The sequence below is a fragment of the Pongo abelii genome, chromosome X, assembly GCF_028885655.2.
Source record: "Pongo abelii isolate AG06213 chromosome X, NHGRI_mPonAbe1-v2.0_pri, whole genome shotgun sequence".
NCBI lineage: Eukaryota > Metazoa > Chordata > Mammalia > Primates > Hominidae > Pongo > Pongo abelii.
Window position 1 is genome coordinate 12964899 of NC_072008.2, and position 21216 is coordinate 12986114.

Sequence of the window (21216 nt, forward strand, 5' to 3'; positions counted from 1 at the left end):
TAAATATATCTTAGAGAAATTGGTCTTTAATATAAAAGAAATTGCCATATACACTGAATTTTTTGAGAACTCTTTTTTAAAAACTATTTGGTAGAAATCAAAGGGGAAGCAGTTTTCATGAAGCTTTTACTTTAAGATACTTATTAATAGATAAATTCTATCTTGATTCCCTACTCAGAAGACAAAGTCAGAATGCCTGGCTGTTGGTAGCCTTTGTGCAATTCCTCCAAATGAAACAGCTTTGGCAACCCTTTCCACTTCTACTGTCCCCTTGGTTCCTCTGCATCAGTCCATAGCATCCTCTATCCAGTATGAATCTTGAGATATCTAATGAAATTTACCTGAGAATAACTAGAAATTATCCAAGCATAAGAAAAGGAAGCTGCTTCAGAATGAAGAGAAACCTCCAATACACCATCTTTCCTTTTTAGTTAAATCTTACAGCATGAGTTACCTTTTAATACGTGCTTCTAAGAAACTGACCAAAATAATGTGTCATAGTGTTATTTAATACGCACAAAGTGGAAAGCAGTGCAAGTTTGCCAAGGACAATTTAATTTTGTCACATTGCATCCTGTTTTGTGACCATGATGAGTTTATACGAAGATGTTTATGCTTGTGCTTGTTGAGGTATAGGGACAAATATCTAAAAGCAAGATCAGACGGGTGTGGTATCTCACACCTATAATCCTTGCATTAAAATCTACCTCAATTGTAGGACTACCAGTTGAACCACATGCTTCCCACTGCCCTCAGCAAAGGGCACCTTAGTTAGAGGAAAGGTAGAGCCTTTCTATGGAGGAGGAATTCGTGAGGTTTGAGTTTTATCAGCTACCTGGGAGTCAGACCCTGATAGATTCTCCTTCACACTCCCTGGACATTTTCCTGCCAAGTGGAGGCTCTCACTCAGAGGAAATCTCCATTCTTTTGATGCAGTTCATTCATACTCAGATATTCTGCACTGTTCAAACAATAAAAATTGAATGAGCACCTATTATGTACACCAGTTGGCACTGTGTCAAAATGTACTTGTGCAGAGTCCTTGGATCATTGGTGACAGGTCGTCTTCTCCTCTGCATTTTTCTCAAGACCAGGCCTCAGGGTAGCATGTTTCCATGGAGTGAAAGAGGGGAGGGAAGAGTGGGCTTTGGAAAGTAGCAGCTGTGTCATAGCAGTCAGTCTCTGTGTATGTGAAGGACTTTCCAGAGCCCGCCCACCAAAGCCTCCATGCTCCTCCTGGGACTGCCACAGTTCTTGAAACTATCCATACATTCTTCATTTCTATGTACTAATGGAGCCGATAATTAAGTCGCTAACACTTTAGCTATCATTATATAACTGAGTACCCCCATTTTTCTAAGAGAAAGAAAATGAGTTATTTTTAATTTTTTTTTCTTCTTTTCTCTTTCCTCCTTTTCCCCTTTTCCCCACTCCCTAGTTAGATCTTTAAAAATGCAATTGTAACCTTTGTCTTCCCTTCACCAGACACTCCCTATAGGGCAAGCTTATGTATATGCTTACTTAAAAGCTCCAGAGCCAGAAATCTCTCCCACTAGGGGACTGCCTCAAGAGACAGCAGTCAATTTACAACCTAAAGCATGCCCACAGCAAAACTCTCTCCCACCTGGAGGATATCTTGAGACAATGGTCACTTTACAACCTAGTTCTGCCTGCAATGGCACCAGCTCAACCACCTGGTACATAAGACACAAAAGCAAGTTGCATAGACCTCACCTGCTCACTCCCTTGCCTGCATGCCATTCATGCCAACTCCTCCTTTAAAAGCCCCTGCTTTCTGCCCCAAAAGCAAAGTGGTACCCTTAAAGTCAGGAGCCTATACTTCTTCCCCCTAAGCTAATTTTTGGAATAAAAGTCATTTTATTGAGAATCTCCATAAACTGTTGGTGGGAATATAAATTAGTAAACCACGATGGAGAACAGTTTGGAGGTTCCTCAAAAAACTAAAAATTGAATTACCGTATGACCCAGCAATCCCACTGCTGGGTATATACCCAAAAGAAAGGAAGTAATTATATTGAAGAGATATCTGCACTCCCATGTTTGGGGCAGCACTGTTTACAATAGCTGAGATTTGCAGCAACCTAAATGTCTATCAACAGATGAATGGATAAAGAAAATGTGGTACACATACAAAATGGAGTACTAGTCAGCCATAAAAAGAATGAGATCCTGTCATTTGCAACAACATGGATGGAACCGGAGGTCATTATGTTAAGTGAAATAAGCCAGGCACAGAAAGACAAATATCAAATGTTCTCACTTACTTGTGGGATCTAAAAATCAAAACAATTCAACTCATGGACATAGAGAGTAGAAGGATGGTTACCAGAGGCTGGGAGGGGATGTGGAAGCTAGGGGAGGTGGGCATGGTTAATGGGTACAAAAAAATAGAAAGAATGAATTAGATCTACTATTTGATAGCGCAACAGAGTGACTATAGTCAATAATAATTTAACTGTACTTTTTAAAAATAACTAAAATAGTGTAATTGGACTGTTTGTAACTCAAAGGATAAATGCTTGAGGGGATGGATATCCCATTCTCCATGATGTGATTACCCATTGCATGTATCAAAACATCTCGTGTACTCCCTAAACATATACACCTACTATGTATCCACAAAAACTAAAAATAAAATTTTGTTTAAAAAGTCACTTTCTTTATACCACATCTCACCCCTGTTAATTGGACTCTGCGAGGGGTGAACAACTGGACCTGTGATTCAGTTAAAATTAGATCCTCAGGCACCTTCTGTTGAGAAAGAACAGGTCTCAAATGTTGCAAATCTCTTTTACCTTTCTCAAGGTTCTAGCCTCTCCTATCACCAATTTAGGTAAGAATATAAAATCATCAGGCCTGGGTTACCTCAACTATCTTCCTCTTTGATCCAAAATGTATACTTAGTGGACAAAGGCTTTTTGAACAACTAATATGTGCTAAGTCTTAAGGTGGGTTCAGAAATGGCCAGGATCCATCAACTAATCAATGGATAAATAAAATGTGATCTATCCATACAATGGAATATTATTCAGCCATAAAATGTAATGAAGCACTAATACTATGATGCAACATGGATGAACTTTGAAAATATCATGCTAAGTGAAAGAAGCCAGACACAAAAGACCCTATATTGTACGATTCCACTGATATGAAATGTTCAGAATAGGCAAATGCACAGAGACAGAGAGTAGGTAAGTAGTTGCCTGAGGCAGTAGAGGGTTGAGGGATTGGGAGAAGATGGGCATGGCTATTCAGGGGTCTGGGGTTTCTTGTTGAAGTTATGCAAATGTTCTAAAATTGATTGGAGTGATGATTGCACAACTCTGTGAATATACTGACAGCAATATTTCTCTTCCTGGCCGCTTTTTTGGGTGGTTTTTCTGGCATTGCTGCACCATATCTGAAGTTCCTGGCACTTACACTCTTGAAGTCTTCTCTATCAACTTTCCCAGACCCTCTGCTTTTTCTTGGAATTGATCAAGATTTGCCAGATCATTGTTTGGCACTGACCTCTGATTGTTGGCTTCTGTAAAGAACCCCAAACTACAGGAATTGGAATGCCTGGTCTGGTCAAAGGAGAGGATCTGATTGATTCTGGACAAATCACTCCACCTTGCTGAGCACGATTCTTCATCTATAGAGTGGACTGAATGATCCCCAAGTTACTTTCAAATGTGACAACTACTCTAGTTTCCTCAAGCTGCCACAAACTGCATGGCTTAAAAAACAGAAGTTTATTGTCTCATAGTTCTGGAAGTTAAAAGTCTGAAATCAAGGTGTCTGCAGGGCCACGATCCCTCTGAAACCTATAGAGAAAGATCTTTCTTGCCTCTTTTGGTGTCTGGTGTTTGCCAGCAATTGACAGTATTCCTTACCTTGAAGACGCAGGACTCCAGTCTCTGCCTCTGTTGTCACATGGCCATCTTCCCTCTATGTCTGTCTCCTCTTCTTAAGAACAGAAGTCATACTGGATTAAGGACCCACCCTATTCCTACTATGAACTCATCTTGACTAATCACATCTACAACAACCTTATTTCCAAATGAGGTCAGCTTCTGAGGTCCGGGGGGTTAAGACTTCAACATGTAATTTTGTGGGGATGCAGTTCAACCCATAACAACAACCATGGCTTTTCTTCCTTAGAAATTACTGAGAACTCCATGAAAGTTGAAAATGCCCTTGTGAATGGGAGAGTCATTCATGACTATTGGAAGAAAAAGGCAATTTTCCTGTCGGCTATTAATAAAGCTATTATAGCAATATGGCAAGGTTTCTACTCTCATTATCCTTGAACTTAAAGTCATAATAGTATCCATTATTTCCAGTGAGTACAAGGGAAGGTCACATTACTGTGTTCTCTTCATTGCTGCCCTTAAATGCTTTCAGGAAAAGGGGGAATAGATAAAGCCCCAGGCCTTACTCAGCAATCGGGGTAAGACGTAGCAGTGTTTTGAACCTGAAGGAGACAACCCAGGGCTTCCTGTGCCAATGACTCGAAATGGAAAATGGTCTTTATAAATGTCCCTCCAGTGTGCAAAGCGTAGAGACTAGAATTTAAAATTCATCAGATATTAATAAGAAAAACCAAAGCACACAAAAAATCTATTTATGATCATAGAACATTGCCATTGGGGAGCTGTTTATTATTTGAGCCTTTTTAAAATTTATTTTTTTGTGTGTGAGAAACATATTTCTAGGAGTAGAGAGAAAAGGCTCCCCTGTTTTATGTACTCAGTCTTTCCCTCCTTTGAGATTACCCCTAAACTATTTTAGGGATAGCTCCCTGGTTATCTCAGTAATGATGACACCAGAAGTTCAGAGATAATTAAGAGCCATGTCTGGGTTTGTGAGAGAAGCCCAAATGCAGTTATTCAAACCAGAAACCAGAGCCTCGTTGTTGACTCTTCCCTCTCACTGTGAGATCCAACCACTCATCAAGGACTCTCCATTTGAGCTCCTAAATTCTTCTCCCATCCATCCCCCATCTCTGTGTCCATCATCGACACCCCTTGTCCAAGATACCTGCATTGCTCACTAGCTTCCCGGTATCCACTGTGTTCCCTCCAATTCAGTTCCAGAAGCTAGAGTGATTCTTATCAAAAGTGTGGCTTCTTCTGAATTAGGTTGACAATCTCAACTCCTGGACAAGACCCACAATCCCTTTGTGACCTTCCATTTGTGCACCCCTCCAGCCTCCATTCTAAGCACCCCCACCAGTTGTCTTCGGTTTGTGCTAAGAACACAGCAAACTCCCATCTCAGCACCTACACACATACGACTGCCCCAAGGCACCTCTGACTCCAGACTTCACTTAGCTAATTCCTGCTTACCCTACAGGGAGAGGTTAAATGCCACTGAGAGCAGCTTTATTCTAACCTCCAAATCCCACTCAGACATCCCCCTTATACTATCTTCTCAGCATTTACCACAAGTTTTGTTGGGTAAATGATAGAGAAATGAATAGTGTGGCTGCAACACATGTCTTCCATTAGACTGTAGGCTCCAAAGATCAGGAAAGGTGACTTTTAGTCCATCACTCTGTCCCCAGTATTCATCACCATGCCTGATACACAACAAAGACTTTCAATAAATACTTTTCAAGTGAATGAATGAATGAGCAAAGGTTCAGGTTGGCTTCCTTCTCCAGCTACACCCTAGGACAGATACAGTAAGGTCAGGCCACATTGTCAAATGTCCCACTGTAGCAGTCATGCATAAGGGCAGGCCTTCTGCACCTTCCATGTTCCCATTGCCCACTCATGGTGGCATGCATGCTGATTGTCTCTTGGTACTACACAGCACCAACAATCTCAGGTGCCATGATGCTGATTCCATGAGGCTCTGAGCCTGGGCAAGAATCATTTACATTCTTATTGAGTGTTGGGCTATGGTTCAGAGCAAGCACAGCATAAGCCAAGAAGAAGGCAAAGGACATTATCATGAAATGGAAGAAGTGTGTAAATTGAGTGCAACTATGTAGAAATCATGTGATGGTCCATAAACAAATATGGGCATAAGAGCAAGTCTGAATTCAGGCTCATGGAAGGCTGGTGTCGCTCTGTCAGCATGTGCTAGTTCACTAGTTCTATGCCACCATTCAAAGCAGAATTTCCCCAAGTCAATTCCATACGTAAGTACTCCATTAAAAATGCTCCTGAGTTCAAACAGGTTTGGAAACCTCTTAGTTACTATAGTATTTCTCACATGCCTTGTGATCTCCAAAAGAGAACTATACTACACTGTGTCCCAAACTTATTTGATCACAATTCCTTTTTTTTCTTTTTTTGCAGGGCATCTCCTAGAGCTAATGTTCTCTCTCTCTCTCTCTTTGGAAATGCAGATTTGAAGGCCTGAGATTTACCCAGCCTAATGAACCCCTGAAAATGTTCCCAGGTATATGATGATAGTCACCATATTGACATGAATTGTTCTGTTTTAAAAACAGAAAAAAAACCCACAATAATCTAGGCCATGTCCCTTGAGGCCTTTATATCAAGATGATTAGCTCCTTGAACTGGTCCTATTAGGTCTCTAGAGGAGAGATTATTGCTTCTGAAGAGAGATGTGACAATAAGGCAGAATATGATTCAGAAGCGGTGAATAATAAAACTGTAAAAATGATAGCTTCTCCTTTGGTATAGGGTGGAGAGGTTAATATTCATTTATAAAGCATCATTAGCCATATAAAGGATAATTTCAGCACTTGACATAAACTGAAAACACACATAATCCTCCCATTGAGTGGGCTAAACTTGGCTGTGGCTGGATGAGCTCTCCAGGGACTTGTTAGGGAATATAGTACTTTTAAAGATGTTAAATCCAGTGGAAGTGACTGAAGCAATTAGTCTCTGATCTTGAGAGAATTTCCACCTTTGAATCAACAAACCCTATCCAACCGAGGTTGAGTACTCTAGAGATGATATTGTTTATACTGGAAACCAATATGAAATGTGTGAATGTATATATAATGTACATATATAGACACATGTAGAGGAGTATTTATATATAGATAGAGATGTTCATTATTGACTGCTTAGTAGATATAAAGAAGAGAATAAAATTTAAAATAAGCAAATAAGGAAAATGAGAGCATGATGTAGTAAATTTTCTATTTCTATTTAAATGTTCTTTCCTAACATCCAGTTTGTTGTGGAGTCACCAAAAAGCATCACCTCATCAAAACACACACACACACACACACACACACACACACACACACACACACACAAGACATAACCTACCAGCCAAAAAAAGCCCGGGACCAGACGGATTTACAGCTGAATTCTATCAGAGGTACAAAGAAGAAAAGAGCTGGAACTCTTTCTGCTGAAACTATTCCAAAAAATTGAAAAGGAGGGACTCCTCCCTAACTCATTCTATGAGGCCAGCATCATCCTGATACCAAAACCTGGCAGAGACACAACAAAAAAAGAAAACTTCAGGCCAATATCCTTGATGAACATTGATGCAAAAATCCTCAACAGGCTGGGTGTGGTGGCTCACGCCTGTGATCCCAGCACTTTGGGAGGCCGAGGTGGGCGGATCACTTGAGAGCAGCAGTTTGGGACCAGCATGGCCAGCATGGCAAAACCCCCTCTCTACTAAAAATACAGAAACTAGCCAGGTGTGGTGGCTTGTAATATCAGCTACTTGGGTGGCTGAGGCATGAGAAACACTTGAACCCTGGAGATGGAGCCTGCAGTGAGCCATGATTGCACCACTGCGCTCCAGCCCAGGTGACAGAGCAAGACTTTGTCTCAATAAAAAAAGGCCTCAACAAAATACTGGCAAACTGACTCTAGCAGTACATCAAAAAGCTAATCCATTCACAATCAAGTAGGCCTCATCCATGGGATGCAAGGTTTGTTCAACATACTCAAATCAATAGATGTAATTCATCACATAAACAGATCTAAAGACAAAAACCACACGATTGTCTCAATAGGTGCAGAAGAAGCCTTTGATAAAATTCAACATTCCTTCATGTTAAAAACTCTCAATAAACTAGGTATTGAAGGAACATACCTCAAAATAATAAGAGCCATGTATGACAAACCCATAGCCAATACCGTATTGAATGGGAAAAAGCTGGAAGTATTCCCCTTGAAAACAAGAAAGACAAAATCTGCATCATTCCCTGAGGGGCATTTCTTTTCCTGGCTCAGCACATAGGCTAAAAAGAGGCCAAGAGTGAGCAGATCTGTGAGCTGTGGTTCAACGTCTGGTGGTGGGGAAGAGAAAAGAAGAAAGAATTGGGAAGGAGAGAGAAGTCAAGGGAAGGTATTTATCTTGAGGTGTCTATGTCACATCAGCTTCTCTTTGAGGAAGTGGTTTTCAAATTCGGCCTATATCACCTAAAGGGCGTGTTAAAACACAGTCTGGGGCATGCCTGACAAGTGTGCGTCTCCAGTGAGTTACCAGGTGGTGCTGATGCTGCTGATTGGGGAACACACTTTGAGAACCACTGGCCTAAGCATCCCCCAAGTGCACCACTCAAAATCAACAATTTCTACCTCCACCTTAGACAGCACTTTGCTCCTGTATCATGGCACTTCTTTGTTTTATCTTGGTCAGAGTTAGTAGCTTGATCTCCCTCCTCTATAAATTCTGTAGGGGACTGTAGGGGACTGAAGATTGTAAATTCCTGGAAGGCAGAGACCACAGTTTACTCATGCCTGTATCCTCCAGAGCACAAAGTACAGTACGTATTAGTTAGCAGTTGTTTAATCAATGTTTGTGGAATAAAATTCTAGAAAGTGATCCAATAAATATGTGTATTATGTAACTGATGCATACATTAACCTTTCCAGAGATTTACATGGTTTGTTTACTGATGGCAATATCTTAAAACCAAACAAATGCATTTCTAATGATGTTCATTTAAGCAATGCACCAGATCTGTTGAGGGGATATAGTTTTGGCAAAGACGTGCTGACTGGTTCTTAAACCACAACGGCTGGATTTTTCTGACTTTCCTGCTCCTCTGACTTATCAGGAGAGCTTTGCATACCTCCCGAGCCTCCAACAGCCAGAAGTTTCAAGTTAGCCACTAATCTGAACACACGATCACCATGTTCTGATCACAAAATACGAAACATTACAAAAGGAAGGCTCATTTAATTTTCACATGTACACAGTCCAAAGATAAGGTGTGGCTCTTTATTCGCATTACTCTGTGAACCCAAATGCACATAGGGAGCCACACCAGATGGGAGTGGCTCCCTATCTGCATTACTCTGTGAACCCAAAATATCTGAGACAGGCCTCAGTCAATTTAGAAAGTTTATTTTGCCAAGGTTAAGGATACACCTATGACACAGCCTCAAGAGGGCCTGACAACATGTGCCCAAGGTGGTTTGGGTGCAGCTTAGTTCTATACATTTTAGGGAGATACGAGACATCAATATGTGTAAGATTTACATTGGTTCGGTCCAGAAAGGCTGGACAACTTGAAGCAGGGGAGGGGACTTCCAGATCATAGGTAGATAAGACACAAAAGGTTGCATTATTTTGGGTCTCTGATCAGCCTTTCACTGAATATACAATTCACATGGAAGAGGAGTTCGAGATCAGCCTGGCGAACATGGCAAAACTCCATCTCTACTGAAATACCAAAAATTAGCTGGGTATAGTGGCAGGTGCCTGTAATCCCAGCTACTCCAGAGGCTGAGGCAGGAGAATTGCTTCAACCTGGGAGGCAGAGGGTGCAGTGAGCCAGGATCGTGCCTCTACACTCCAGCCTGGGCGACAGAGCAAGACTCCATCTCAAAAAAAAAAAAAAAAAAAAAAATTGTAATCATTTTGACTGTAAAATACAATTTCCATAAACCCTTTTATAACCTTTTATTAAGGAGTGGGTTAACATTCCAAGAAAACTTGTTAATCTGACACAGGGGCCCATAAGCTGGTCTTGCATCAGTGTACCTTCAATATTAATGGTTAATTTATAGAGAAACTGAACTAATTTTATCTCTCAAAATTGGCCTTTACAATCTCTTACACCATCCTCTTCCATGGTAGTCCCTGGGCCTTGAAGAGTTGAATAGTTTTAATTTCTGGCCCGGTGCCTCACAAACACAGCTTATTTTGATTGGCATCTTCTACCAGGTCTGAAGATGAGGCTTTAACTGGTGTCAGTGTTTAAGATTTAGCAGGACTTGGTGTCTTTTTTAGACCCAGGAGTCAAAGCCTTGTAACTTAATGGCACAAAGACTTTAAGAGCAAAATACAGAAAGTTACATGGATGTGATAATCTTAATTTAAAACAATTTTTAAAGTCTCAGTTTTTTTCTAAGCAAATCAAAAGTTAGTAACAATGACATAGGAATTATTTTGATAAAATGTAAAATTTGTTTGTTAGACCAGTCACCAAAAGGCAAAAGAAAAGACCTTCTGCAATGCAATTGCTGTTCCTATGGGTGTCCATTTAGATAACCTGCAAGTCAAACTAATGAAAAGGGTACGTCAATTAATCAGACATAGGAAGAGTGTTTCTTGGGTAATAAGTGAAAATTTTTGGATTCATAGGACAATTTAAAGCCAAGAGCACAGAATGTTATGTTGGAATAAAATATTTCCTTTAGACATTTATAAAACATTTTTAGCATCAGACTTCAACAAACAGTTAGAACCTAAGGAAAAAAAAACTTACAGGAGCTGAAAATGAGTTGAAGGATAGAGTTATTATTTCAGGCCTTTTAAAAAGGGAGAGAAAGCTGAAAACAACAAGACACAAAAAAGTTGAACTTTGGGTTCAAAAAAATTAAAATCTCTGGTAATTTTATTAAGAATAAACCAATACCTTAAGAAAATTCCAGGCCGGGTGTGGTGGCTCACACCTGTAATCCTAGCACTTTGGGAGGCTGAGGTGGGTGCATCACCTGAGGTGAGGATTTCGAGACTAGCCTGGCCAATATGGTGAAACCCTGTATCTACTAAAAATGCAAAATTAACCAGGCATGGTGGCACATGCCTGTAATCCCAACTACTTGGGAGACTGAGGCAGGAGAATCATTTGAACCTGGGAGGCGGAGGTTGCAGTAAGCCACTACACTCCAGCCTGGGCAACAAGAGCGAAACTCCGCCTCAAAAAAAAAAAGAAAATTCCATTGTTCTACCCAATTCTTTAGTGTATAAGTGCTCTTTAAATATTAAAGCCCAATCTCCAGAAAGACCATCATAAATAATTTCCCTTTAATTTTAGGCAACTTGATCATAAAGACCCTTTTTTTCCATAAATTCTCTTTTTACAAACCTTATTACAGCTTACACAGGCCATTCATGATATTCATGACATGCTTGGACTTTGTGGATTGTCCTGAACATATCTCTTTCTTAAACAACCAGTCATTTTATTCTAGGACAAAAATTTACCATACAATATTTTTTCTCACATAAAATTATTTTGTTTTTAACCTTTCTTGCCAAAAATACCTCTTTACATTTATAACTTTTTTTACATTGCTTTTATTTACTGGTTACCATTACTTTGTTTTATAAATAACTTTTAAATAAACTTTGAATTAGACAAAAATTATTTTCTTTTAAATAAGAACACATTTCTTTTTTTAGAAAAAAAGTTTTCTTATCACTTAAAAAAATTGGAAATGACCCAGACATTCAATGAATATCTATTATTTAACTTTAGATTTTAAATTTTATAAGTTTATTTATAAGCATTTATCTCATTACATTTACCTAATTAATTTTTAACAGTTTACCCAGATTACTTATAAAAACTGTGATAGTTATCATTTAAAGTTATTTCCCTGTTAACCATTTTATAACCTGTGAATTTCAGGTTTTCCTAAGTGAGAAACTTAAGGTTAGATAAATAGTTTTTTTGGTGTTTTTTTTTGTTTGTTTGTTTTTGCCAATAACTCAGGATTTAGCTGTTTTCATTAATTGAACAATATTAAATGCTTTATTTATCAAAGTTTACATAAAGATAATTTTCCTCTGGGCTGCATTCGTAGCTTTACAACCCTCATGCCAAATTTTAACATGTAGCAGTGATAAACTATAAAACCACTTTACCAATAAATCTAAACAATAATGTATGTTGACAATTCTGAAGCCATTTCTAATTCTATTTCATGAATCCTTTCAAAACCAGCTTATTTATTAAAAATGTACTTAAGTCATATGAACTTGAAAAAGCATTTGGCTTAAAGTATTTTTTTCTGATAGTTTGATTTTGGCTGGGTGCAGTGGCTCACATCTGTAATCCCAGCACTTTGGGAGGCCAAGGTAGGCAGATCACTTGAGGTCAGGAGTTCGAGACCAGCCTGGCCAACATGGTGAAACCCCGTCTCTACTAAGAATACAAAAATTAGCCATGGTGGCACATGCCTGTAATGCCAGCTACTTGGGAGGCTGAAGCACGAGAATCACTTGAACCTAGGAGGTAGAGGTTGCAGTGAGCTGAGATTATGCCACTGAACTCCAGCCTGGGCAACAGAGCAAGACTCTGTCTCAAAGAAAAAAAAAATACTTGATTTAAGTGCTTTTTTTTTCCTTTAAGCCAATTAATTAGAGCTTGTTCGTGTATTTTTAGTAGTGAAACATTATATACATGACACATAAATACATAGATATATTAGACATGCAGATAGACCTTATAGATTCATAAGACCTCTTCTTTTTCCTCCTATTTTAGACTTCCAGTTTCTTGATGACCCATTTTATTACCCTAGGTAGTTGTCAGCTACATAGCCCCAAATTTGCATATCAAAGGAATAGCTCTCAGGTGAAAAATCAAATATTGAAATTTATATCTCAAGGTAGAGAGACTCTGGTGGTGCTAGGAGATTAAAAACAAATGCCAAATCAAACATAAATTTATAGAAATCTATCAGGATTCTATAAGGAAACAAATTTTATTTAGATAGGTAGTTCTATTAAATACATTTAGTCTCTATCTTTTAACTGGATCTCTGAGCTCTGAGCAGAGCACCCATTGAATCCTGGGTCTCCAAAAAGAGAGAATTATTATGGGACTAGAACACATGATGCTTTTACAGTGCACTTTTTTTTTTTTTTTAAAAAAGACATTTCTCCAAGTGTCTAAACTATACTCTTCCTTACTTTAAACACCCAAGAGAAACCTCTGTTATAATAACTATTTTAGTTTAAAAAAAAGAAAAAAGAAAGAAAGAAATTAGGTAACAATAAAAAAACAAGCAGTTTAAGATCTGAGATGAACTTGTCTCCTTACACTCTTGGTGTTCCATAAGGAAAAACAGAGGTTTCTCCCCAAAAGAGAGTCTGGCACTGTGTTTTCTTTAAGGAATCCCACGCTATTAGAAACTGTGTTAGTTCCCTCATGCAGCAGAGGGTGGCAAAAGAAAGTAGAGACAGCAGAAGTAAATGGTGAAAACAGAATTCAGTCTACTGAGAAGAGAAAAAAAAACTTTTTCTCAAAAAAAAAAAACAAAAAACCAAGGTCCTAGGAGAGAAAAAAAACCCATGACAACCTTTTTAAATACAGACACACACATACACACACACACATCATCATCATCATCATCTTGGATATTAGCTTTTAATTAAGCTGACTTTTAACCATTGAGCTCCATTAAAAAAAAAACCTTTTAAATCTCATTACCATATTTTAACTAGGATAAACTGCTGATATTTCAAAAGTAACACAAATATCAAACCAGAAAGGGCTTTAGAAACCAAACCCAGACTGTCTTGATGAAAAAAAAAAGTGGGGGCAGAAGCTTAGCTATGGAACTGCTGCATGGGGTGAGAGACATTACTCTTTCAGTTTGGCTTGGCTAACAAAAACTGGCCTTATTATGTAAATAAAGCCCTCAGGGTAGTCGAAATCAAGAACCTTTCTCTTTTTCGCCCTTTTGCTGGACTGTTTTTCTTTCTCCCTGCTTTTTTTTTTTTTTTTCCAGCTGTGGAATTTAGCTAATTCAGAGGTCTTGTTTCCCATAATTTGGAACTTTCCTTCAGATTTGATCAAGTTGGATAGAGTTGGTCAAACCCAATTGTCAGGCCTCTGAGCCCAAGCTAAGCCATCATATCCCCTGTGACCTGCACGTACACATCCAGATGGCCGGTTCCTGCCTTAACTGATGACATTCCACCACAAAAGAAGTGAAAATGGCCTGTTCCTGCCTTAACTGATGACATTGTCTTGTGAAATTCCTTCTCCTGGCTCATCCTGGCTCAAAAGCTCCCCTACTGAGCACCTTGTGACATCCACTCTGCCCGCCAGAGAACAACCCCCCTTTTTCCTTTACCTACCCAAATCCTATAAAACAGCCCCACCCTTATCTCCCTTTGCTGACTCTCTTTTTGGACTCAGCCTGCCTGCACCCAGGTGAAATAAACAGCCTTGTTGCTCACACAAAGCCTGTTTGGTGGTCTCTTCACACAGACACGCATGAAATTTGGTGCCATGACTCAGATCGGGGGACCTCCCTTGGGAGATCAATCCCCTGTCCTCCTGCTCTTTGCTCTGTGAGAAAGATCCACCTACAACCTCAGGTCCTCAGACCGACCAGCCCAAGAAACATCTCACTAATTTCAAATCCGGTAAGCGGCCTCTTTTTACTCTCTTCTCCAACCTCCCTCACTATCCCTCAACCTCTTTCTCCTTTCAATCTTGGCGCCACACTTCAATCTCTCCCTTCTCTTAATTTCAATTCCTTTCATTTTCTGGTAGAGACAAAGGAGACATGTTTTATCCATGGACCCAAAACTCCGGTGCTGGTCATGGACTGGGAAGGCAGCCTTCCCTTGGTGTTTAATCACTGCAGGGACACCTCTCTGATTATTCACCTACGTTTCAGCGGTGTCAGACCACCCAGGGATGCCTGCCTTGGTCCTTCACCCTTAGCAGCAAGTCCCGCTTTTCTGGGGGAGGGGCAAGTACCCCAACCCCTTCTCTCTGTCTCTCTACTCCTTCTCCACTTTTCTGGGGGAGGGGCCAGAACCCCTCAACCCCTTCTCCTTCACTCTTAGCAGCAAGTCCCTCTTTTCTAGGGGGCAAGAATACCCAATCCCTTATTTCTGCACCCCGACCTCTTATCTCTGCACCTCAACCCCTTATTTCCGTGCCCTGATCCCTTTCCCGCTTTTCTGGAGGGTAAGAACCCCTGAACCCCTTCCTTCCGTGTCTCTACTCTCTCTTTTCTCTGGGCTTGCCTCCTTAACTATAGGCAACCTTCTACCCTCCATTCCTCTATCTCCCTTAGCCTGTGCTCTCAAGACCTTAAAACCTCTTCAACTCACACCTGACCTAAAACCTAAATGCCTTATTTTCTTCTGCAATGCCACTTGACCCCAATACAAACTCGACAGTGGTTCCAAATAGCCAGAAAATGGCACTTTCAATTTTTCCATCCTAGAAGATCTAAATAATTCTTGTCATAAAATGGGCAAACGGTCTGAGATGCCTGACTTCCAGGCATTGTTTTACACATTGGTCTCTCCCTAGTCTCTGTGCCCAGTGCAACTTGTCCCAAATCTTCCTTCTTTCCCTCCTGCCTGTCCCCTCAGTCCCAACCCCAAGTGTTGCTGAGTCTTTCTAATCTTCCTTTTCTACAGATCCATCTGACCTCTCCCCTCCTCCCCAGGCTGCTCCTTGCCAGGCCGAGCTAGGTTCCAATTCTTCCTCAGCCTCTGCTCCTCCACCCTATAATCTTTTTATCACCTCCCCTCCTCACACCCGATCCGGTTTACAGTTTCATTCCATGAGTGGCCCTCCCCTACCTGCCCAGCAATTTCCTCTTGAAAAGGTGGCTCAAGCTGAAGGCATAGTCAAGGTTAATGCTCCTTTTTCTTTATCAGACCTCTCCCAAATCAGTGAGTGTTTAGGCCCTTACATCAAATATGAAAAACCCAGCCCAGTTCATGGCTCATTCGGCAGCAACCCTGAGACGCTTTACAGCCCTAGACCCTAAAAGGTCAAAAGGCCATCTTATTCTCAATATACATTTTATTACCCAATCCGGTCCTGACATTAAATAAAACTCCAAAAATTAAATTCCGGCCCTCAAACCCCACAACAGGACTTAATTAACTTCGCCTTCAAGGTGTACAATAATAGAGACAGCCAAGTAGCAACATATTTCTGAGTTGCAATTCCTTGCCTCCACTGTGAGACAAACCCCAGCCACATCTCCAGCACACAAGAACATCCAAACGACTAAACCGCAGTGGCCAGGCATTCCTCCAGAACCGCCTCCCCCAGGAGCTTGCTACAAGTGCCAGAAATCTGGCCACGAGGCCAAGGAATGCCTGCAGCCCAGGATTCCTCCTAAGCCGTGTCCCATCTGTGCGGGACCCCACTGGAAATTGGATGGAAATCGGACTGTTCAACTCACCTGGCAGCCACTCCCAGAGACCCTGGAACTCTGGCCCAAGGCTCTCTGACTGACTCCTTCCCAGATCTTCTCGGCTTAGCGGCTGAAGACTGACGCTGCCTGATCGCCTCGGAAGCCCCGTAGACCATCACAGATGCCGAGCTTTAGGTAACTATCACAGTGGAGGGTAAGTCCGTCCCCTTCTTAATCAATACGGAGCCTACCCAGTCCAAATTACCTTCTTTTCAAGGGCCTGTTTCCCTTGCCTCCATAACTGCTGTGGGTATTGACGGCCAGGCTTCTAAACCTCTTAAAACTCCCCAACTCTTGTGCCAACTTAGACAATACTCTTTAAAGCACTCCTTTTTAGTTATCCACACCTGCCCAGTTCCCTTCTTAGGCCGACACACTTTAACTAAATTATCTGCTTCCCTGACTATTCCTGGATTACAGCCACACCTCATTGCCACCTTTTCCCCAGTTCAAAGCCTCCTTCATATCCTCCCCTTGTATCTCCCCACCTTAACCCACAAGTATAAGATACCTCTACTCCCTCCTTAGCGACCGATCATGCACCCCTTACCATCCCATTAAAACCTAATCACCCTTACCCCGCTCAATGCCAATATCCCATCCCACAGCATGCTTTGAAAGGACTAAAGCCTGTTATCACTCGCCTGTTACAGCGTGGCCTTTTAAAGCCTATAAACTCTCCTTACCATTCCCCCATTTTACCTGTCCTAAATCCAGACAAAGCTTACAGGTTAGTTCAGAATCTGCGCTTTATCAACCAAATTGTTTTGCCTATCCACCCCGTGGTGCCAAACCTATATACTCTCCTATCCTCAATACCTCCCTCCACAACCCATTATTCTGTTCTGGATCTCAAACATGCTTTCTTTACTATTCCTTTGCACCCTTCATCCCAGCCTCTCTTCGCTTTCACTTAGACTGACCCTGACACCCATTAGGCTCAGCAAATTACCTGGGCTGTACTGCCGCAAGGCTTCACAGACAGCCCCCATTACTTCAGTCAAGCCCAAATTTCATCCTCATCTGTTACTTATCTCGGCATAATTCTCATAAAAACACACGTGCTCTCCCTGCTGATCATGTCCGACTAATCTCCCAAACCTCAATCCCTTACAAAACAACAACTCCTTTCCTTCCTAGGCATGGTTAGTGCGGTCAGAATTCTTACACAAGAGCCAGGACCACACCCTGTAGCCTTTCTGTCCAAACAACTTGACCTTACTGTTTTAGCCTAGCCCTCATGTCTGCGTGCAGCCGCTGCTGCTGCTTTAATACTTTTAGAGGCCCTCAAAATCACAAACTATGCTCAACTCACTCTCTACATTTCTCATAACTTCCAAAATCTATTTTCTTCCTCATACCTGATGCATATACTTTCTCCTCCCCAGCTCCTTCAGCTGTACTCACTCTTTGTTAAGTCCCACAATTACCATTGTTCCTGGCCCAGACTTCAATCCGGCCTCCCACATTATTCCTGATACCACACCTGACCCCCATGACTGTATCTCTCTGATCCACCTGACATTCACCCCATTTTCCCATATTTCCTTCTTTCCTGTTCCTCACCCTGATCACACTTGATTTATTGATGGCAGTTCCACCAGGCCTAATCGCCACACACCAGCAAAGGCAGGCTATGCTAGAGTACAAGCCACTAGCCCGCCTCTTAGAACCTCTCCTCATTTTCTTTCCATCGTGGAAATCTATCCTCAAGGAAATAACTTCTCAGTATTCCATCTGCTATTCTACTACTCCTCAGGGATTATTCAGGCCCCCTCCCTTCCCTAGACGTCAAGCTCGAGGATTTGCCCCCACCCAGGACTGGCAAATTAGCTTTATTCAACATGCCCTGAGTCAGATAACTAAAATACCTCTTAGTCTGCGTAGACACTTTCACTGGATAGGTACAGGCCTTTCCTACAGGGTCTGAGAAGGCCACCGCAGTCATTTCTTCCCTTCTGTCAGACATAATTCCTCAGTTTAGCCTTCCCACCTCTATACAGTCTGATAACAGACCAGCCTTTATTAGTCAAATCAGCCAAGCAGTTTTTCAGGCTCTTAGTATTCAGTGAAACCTTTATATCCCTTATGGTCCTCTGTCTTCAGGAAAAGTAGAACGGACTAAAGGTCTTTTATAAAACACACCTCACCAAGTTCAGCCACCAACTTAAAAAGGACTGGACAATACTTTTACCACTTTCCCTTCTCAGAAGTCAGACCTGTCCTCAGAATGCTACAGGGTACAGCCCATTTGAACTCCTGTATAGATGCTTCTTTTTATTAGGCCCCAGTCTCACTCCAGACACCAGACCAACTTAGACTGTGCCCCCAAAAAACTTGTCATCCCTACTATCTTCTGTCTAGTCATACTCCTATTCACCGTTCTCAACTACTCATACATGCCCTGCTCTTGTTTACACTGCCGGTTTACACTGTTTCTCCAAGCCATCACAGCTGATATCTCCTGGTGCTATCCCCAAACTGCCACTCTTAACTCTTGAAGTAAATAAATAATCTTTGCTGGCAAGGCTATGCTGAACCTCCTTAGGCACTCTCTAATTAGATGTCCTAGGTCCTCCCAATTCTTAGTCCTTTAATACCTGTTTTTCTCCTTCTCTTATTCTGTTTAGTTTTTCAATTCATACAAAACTGTATCCAGGCCATCACCAATAATTCTAAATGACAAATGTTTCTTCTAACAACCCCACAATATCACCCCTTACCACAAAATCTTCCTTCAGCTTAATCTCTCCCAACTCTAGGTTCCCACGCCGCCCCTAATCCCGCTTGAAGCAGCCCTGAAAAACATCGCCCATTATCTCTCCATACCACCCCCAAAAAATTTTCACCATCCCAACACTTTACCACTATTTCGTTTTATTTTTCTTATTAATATAAGAAGATAGTAATGTCAGGCCTCTGAGCCCAAGCTAAGCCATCATATCCCCTGTGACCTGCACGTATACATCCAGATGGCCGGTTCCTGCCTTAACTGATGACATTCCACCAGGAAAGAAGTGAAAATGGCCTGTTCCTGCCTTAACTGATGACATTGTCTTGTGAAATTCCTTCTCCTGGCTCATCCTGGCTCAAAAGCTCCCCCACTGAGCACCTTGTGACCCCCACTCCTGCCAGCCAGAGAACAACCCCCCACTTTGACTGTAATTTTCCTTTACCTACCCAAATCCTATAAAACGGCCCCACCCTTATCTCCCTTCACTGACTCTCTTTTCGGACTCAGCCCGCCTGCACCCAGGTGAAATAAACAGCCTTGTTGCTCACACAAAGCCTGTTTGGTGGTCTCTTCACACGGACGTGCATGAAAGCAATGAAAAAAAGACCAAAACAACAACCAAAACAGAAACAAACAAAGAACAACAAAAAACAGCTAAGCAAAGCAAACAATGCCACAATTTATAGGTTCGTGCAAAAGTAATTGTGGTTTTGCATTATTTTTAATGGCAAAAAGCACAGTTACTTTTGCACCAACCTAATATATGATTACCGAGCGCTCTAATGGTAAGGATAAATTAAAACCAGCTGATTGTTAATCTTTAGCCAAGACAAAAGCCCAATTCAGCTACTTACCTAGGAATGGGGCTCAGGCTGAACACTGCTCTCTACCATCTTTGAAGCGGGAAAAAACTCAAACTCGCCTTCCCTGTTGGAAGTGACCTGAAATTCCAGAAAGGAGTTACCTGCACTCTTCATCATGAAAGCAGGAAAACTTGCCTTCCTTGTTGGGAGCAAGTGAAACTCCAGAAAAGGAGCTATACAGCAAAATAAACTTTAGATCTCAACCAAATTTGGAGAGATCAGGGATTCTCTTGGTCGGGGGTGGGGATGTCTCCCAGGCCTCAGCCAATTGTCCTACTGGCTTGAGCCATAAAGATAGCTCAAGCTGGTACCAAGCACCAACAGTAGATTTGTCAAAGGTCAGGGGTACCTCTACTCAGAATCCCTTCATGGTTACCAATTTGTGAATCCAAAATATCTGAGACAGGCCTCAGTCAATTTAGAAAGTTTATTTTGCCAAGGTTAAGGATGCACCCATGACACAGCCTCAAGAGGTCCTGGCTACATGGGCCCAAGGTGGTCGGAGCAGAGCTTGGTTCTACATATTTTAGGGAGACGTGAGACATCAATCAACATGTGTAAGATGTACATTGGTTCCGTCCAGACAGGCAGGACAACTCGAATCAGGGGAGGGGGCTTCCAGGTCACAGGTAGATAAGAGACATTTGTTGCATTCTATTGGGTCTCTGATTAGCCTTTCACTGAATATACAATTCACATGTAAGAGGAGGGTGGTGGAATAGTCACTTATGCCTGGTCTGGCTTGGTGAAACCACAGGGCAGAGGAAGCAATCAGATATGCATTTGTCTCACATGAGCCTCAGAGGGATGACTTTGAGCTCTGTCTGTCCTTTGTCTACGAGGAATTTCCTTGTGGGCAAATTGTGAGGGAGGTATGTCTTTTTTTTTTTTTTTAATCTTTGTAGCTGTTTATTTAGGAATAAAATGGGAGGCAGGTTTGCTTGACGCAGTTCCCAGCTTGACTTCCCTTTAGCTTAGTGATTTTGGGGTCCCAAGATTTATTTTCCTTTCACAACTCCCATCTGATATATTTAAGGGGGAATTCTTTTGTGCCTACAGCATTGTTAGTGGAATGTGGAGCGACAGCAAGGGATGGGCCTACCTGGGATTTACCACCAGGGGGCTTGGACTCTTTCTCATGCGTCAACACCAATCACTGCCAATAGGGGGCAGCAACAATTTGCCTACAGCCTTTAGGCTTTGGTTTTAGACTCAAGGAGCTCAGGGTGTGGAATCTCCATTG

The 21216-nt window shown here is 41.5% G+C and overlaps 1 long non-coding RNA gene across 4 annotated transcripts in view; it reads right to left on the reverse strand.

Moving 5' to 3' along the window:
* The window catches only part of LOC129052888 (uncharacterized), a 71149-nt gene that overhangs the window by 33168 nt on the left and 16765 nt on the right, over window positions 1-21216 (reverse strand). Inside the window, exon 2 of one of the 4 annotated variants that reach the window (XR_010139045.1) lies at window positions 19965-20051. The exons of the other annotated variants lie outside the window; for them this stretch is intronic. This is a non-coding gene — a long non-coding RNA (uncharacterized LOC129052888). The remainder of the gene's footprint in view (window positions 1-19964; window positions 20052-21216) is intronic. 4 annotated transcript variants of the gene reach the window in all.